Here is a 4841-nt window from a genome sequence, read left to right as displayed (position 1 = left end):
TTGTATTTGTGTGAGAACAATTCTTTTTAATAACTCGTATCACGTATGTCTTGATAATCAGAATTTGAAACTTTCCTCATGGCCTCACATTAACATCCTTACTACTAAACAAATCCTCTCGGGTAGCAATAAACCTATATATGTTACAATATGCCTCTACTGAGGCATAATTCAGACAAATGACTAAAAGGACAATTTGGTCAATACCATTATAAATGTATGGTTGCAAAAATTAATGTAACAGTCTTAGGTTAGCTGGAACTTAAACACAGTATTTTCTAACTATAAAAAAAAAAAATTACCCATTATATCTCTTATTGTGCCAATGGAAAACTAATTATTCTCCTAATTTGAATGTAGCAGCAGGAATTTCTAAAACCTACTGATGCCATTATGAAAAATTTACTGTATGAGAGAGCAGTCAAACTGAAATTTGGTTTGACACAATGAAAAAAACTAATTACAAAAAATATTTCACATTGATTTTTAAGATGTATATAAAAAGTAATTTTCACTGGTATGGCAGTAGTTTATAAAGACCATGGAAACTAAGAATGACAAAAAGCCCTTCCTCATGAAACAAAATTAACTTTTCTTTACACAAACAAGCAGTTCTGTTGTTTTCTACTGAAATATCTATAAGCCAAGTATGCAATTAAATAAGACCATAAAATAAGTACTGTATACTGTAAAGTATTCTAAATAAAAGGTCCCATTATACCCAAAATATTGAATTATGGCAAATTCTTTATAGGCTATTCTTAGCATAGCCATATGAAAATTTTTCAGAGAACTTATAATAGTTGGTTGCAGGGTCTAAGGGTTCAAAAACATCTGGATGAACACTGACAAAATATTTAATATAGTTTATAAAAATCCGTTACCAGTAAGATATTCAATATTCATGCCTTAAAGTTAACTCTTTGGTTCTGGTGAATAAAATAAAAAATCAGAATGATTCTACATGTAAAATACCTATATGTTCAAATAGAAACACAGTACAGTACATAATATAAATTACAGATTATAAATCATCAAAGATCAATGTTAAATTCTGCCATCGAAATAGGAATGTATTTCAAGCATATACTGTATATCTACCATATAACCATAAAATTAATTACATACGAGAGCGTATTTTCTTTTGAAAATATAAAATTTCCTCTTAAAATCTAAATTTTCTAACACATCTAGGTAAGTACTGTATATCAATCAGATGATATAATTCTGTGCAGATGTGATGGGAATTCTAAATAGTCTCTCCTACTACACACAAATCTCTGGCAATGCTTAGACTTGTTCCTACTGTATACCAAATAATGTTCTTCCTATACTATTCTTCCTACCCCGTTAAGAGCCAACCCATAACCAAAAAATTTGGCACTCAATTTCCAGGACCCTTTTTTTGTTACATTTTACTTTACTCATCTTTGCACAAAAACTATTAAAAAAAAAACTATTGTATAACTAAATAAATTTTCTTTCCATTGGTATATAACTTTACATATTTTGTAAAATATTCATATGCAAAGAAATAGAAGAAATGGGAAAAAACTTGTAATAAATGGACACAAAATATGTCCGATGATGCTGAAAGGAATTGAAATACCTGGCTGGACATAAAATACATCCAATGGCACTTGAAGAGTTTAGTTTGACTAAAAGCTTTCTCTTTGATAAAAACTCTGGCTTCAGTTTCTACATTACTGTGATAATTTTAGTCCTTTTTCATTTGCACTTCTGTAATTGGCTGTAAGACTGCTCAGCACTCTGTACACTATGTGATATATACAGTACACACTGGTTTTATGGATAGAGATTTGAGGAACAATTGTTCAAATTCTTTCCTCTCTTGAATTCCCTATATCTTGCACATACTGTATTTCTAATGGAGAAGGTGTCATCACCAGCCAAGTTGCTCTATAATCTATCTCGGACACAAGTCAGATTTGAACTCTTATATCACTGTCATGACTATTTCCTAAAATATGCAAATAATTTTCGTGAATCCTTAATTGCAAATAGAACCTTCCAAATGATTCTTAAGTAAACTCTTAATTCGTTGCAGTAAAAGTAATACAATGCTAAAAATTTAATTCTATTTCCATTATATATAATTATAAGGAAATATATATTTTTTAATAATACTCTAAATGAGGCAAACACTGAAAAGAACTCATGAAGTTTTAATGCATGTGAAACTAAAAAAAGTGCAAAATTAACAAGATAAGGCTTAGATACAACTGAAATTCCAACGTAAAATGAAAAAGCTAGAGGAGAAAATCAACTTTGTATCATGAATGTTTTTCATATATCGAATAAGAGCACAATATTCTTGACAATGGAAAAACATTTTGGTAATGAACCTTTATCAAAAGACATACTGATATCATTTCATTATCATTACTCATATCACTTTATTATCACATTTATCACTGATTATCAATATCATAACTGGAACTATTAATAATACTACAGTACTTAAGTTACTTATGGGCCAAGTCGTATCCTACTTTCTCTAGAATTGATAAAATATTTTCATGTTCCCTTTGGCACTTAAAATACATCTCTGTATTATAATCATTACAAGAACATAAAAATATTACAAATATCTCGTTGTAAAACTACCTAATATGACAAAAACAATTGCCATACAGTATCAGCTTTTGAAGACATTATTTTGAAAACTTGGTATATTGATGACACTGTAATTCTGCAACATGGAGGTATAACAAACAATATAAAAATTAACTACAGTACCTCCATGCAAGACATATGGAATGTAAATTTACTAGTCCACTCCCCTCTAAATCTGAAAAAGCAAAGAAATATCACAGTGAAATACAAAAAAACGTTTGATTAACATGGAATGTCGTATTTCCTGTGTCATAAGATGCATCCTACATTCAGCAAAGCAATTTTTGGAAAAAAAAAAAAGAAAAAAAAAAAAAAAGGGGGGGGGGGATTTTACAACCTATCATAGCAGCAACTCCTAGTCGAAGATTCTAGTGATTTTTTGTCAGGCACAGAAAATTTTCATCATTTGGTTGTACAGTATTATGAAATGTATTAATTACTACTGATTAGCGATACACCTGTTATCCCATGCGTAACAATGTTTTCAAGTGTTTGTTTACATAAATACAGTGTTGCCAAATGTTCCTGATCAAATTTCGGTAGAGATGTAAAATTTCTGTAATATTTCCCAAATTCCTCATGTATATATTTTCAAAAAAATTTAATTACTGATCAAATAAAGAATTCTCTAGAAATTTCACGAGGAATATTATTTCTGTTGCTTGTGTGAATAGGTCTAGTTAGTTTACAGCTATCTTGGTAACATTGCACTCAACTTGCAGTGAGATGTTTTTTTCAAGGTTCTGTTCAGCAGCAATATTGGAACCCATGCAACAGTCATGAGCAAAAAATATTGCTTTATTACAAAATACCAACAAAATACAAGAAAATAGATAAATACAGTACTGCATAAACAACTAATGCATCCAAGCATCATCTGCTTGGATGACATTAGCTGGCCTGTTTGTGTGTAGATAGCGTTGGCAAGTAATTAGCTGTTCACCAAAACAAAATCAAATATCCAGTTACCTTCATTATTCAAAGAAAGTGCATTCAAAATAAATTTATTACATATGAATGATAATTGTAGGCTTATATTTTATGTCTGGTAAGAGTGTTTGTATGTCATTACTGGGGTGTTTGATGGTTGTCAAACTCCCTTACACAACTTTTTTTAGTGTTAAGCCGTAGATTGATTTTTGCAGGCCTTTTTCAGGAAAAAAAAGTGCATCATATGACACAGGAAATACGGTAATCAAGATTTCCAAATAATGGAAATTCTTTATTTACTTATGGAATGCTTTCACTTGTCACAGATATTTTTAATAACTCACTGATAAAAAAACCTATTGCAGTAATTATTTCATTATTGCTGATCAAATAACCAGACCAAGTTCTGAATCACCAATTCCCACTAGCAAAGTGATGATATTATTGCAAGAATTATCTTTATTCAAGAGAGGTTTAGTTTTGTCTCTTGCTGTTCTCAATGGGAATGGGTGGGTATGGGCGAGATGTGGGACCTTCTAGTATGGTAACAACTTTGATTCCATGACCTGAAAATTTGCATATAATTTTCAAGTTGAAAACTAAATGCTAATCTTATACTAACACCAAATTAACCATCTATGAGACAGATAGCTAAGTCCTGAGTTACACTACTTGTTATTTAGTACATAGACATCGTACCAATTATATTTGGTAACTGAATTTGATTTTGGCCTATATTCAATAATCCAGACTTCTAACAAATGTCTATATTAAGTGTCCTCTTTAAATTTCCCTATGAGGTCAACAGAACCATATTTCATCATTCATTTTGAGCTTAAATGAAGTAATACAAAGCATGATGCTACTTGCACTATGGCCACACACGCTAAATGCAAGAATCACTGGATGCTATAAAACGCATGAAATAAATGAACATGAAGGGTGAATATTAATGAATCCCTTTGATGGTCCAGTATTAGGAACCCCTTTTGTAGATTCAAAGTATATTAGTCCATGCAAACTGATGGCATTATCTCTCACATGACCAAAGAAAAAATTAAAATGGATTCTTTTTTCTGAAGAATGGACGATTATGAATCAGAGAAAATAAAAACTGAAAGATATTGTATTTGCTGGGATAATGGAGTAGTGACATGGTCTTCACAAAGAATATCCTTGTTCGAGCACCGTGGCCCTGGAAAAAGAGGAAGGAAGGAGGGTGCACAAACAAGAAAAATGTAAAGCATTCAAAGACCTTAGCTCATTTTACTCAT

At 30.9% G+C, this 4841-nt stretch overlaps 1 protein-coding gene across 1 annotated transcript in view; it reads right to left on the bottom strand.

The window, feature by feature from the left end:
- Window positions 1-2954: 2954 nt before the first annotated feature.
- Alg10 (alpha-1,2-glucosyltransferase Alg10) overlaps window positions 2955-4841 on the bottom strand; it is a 46668-nt gene continuing 44781 nt past the window's right edge. The window contains exon 5 of the mRNA XM_068379011.1: window positions 2955-4841. This exon is cut by the window's right edge and continues 2148 nt beyond it. The gene's annotated coding sequence lies outside the window, so the exon portion shown is untranslated.

The sequence above is a fragment of the Palaemon carinicauda genome, chromosome 8, assembly GCF_036898095.1.
Source record: "Palaemon carinicauda isolate YSFRI2023 chromosome 8, ASM3689809v2, whole genome shotgun sequence".
NCBI classification, from domain to species: domain Eukaryota; kingdom Metazoa; phylum Arthropoda; class Malacostraca; order Decapoda; family Palaemonidae; genus Palaemon; species Palaemon carinicauda.
This window is presented reverse-complemented; position numbering and strand designations above follow the sequence as displayed.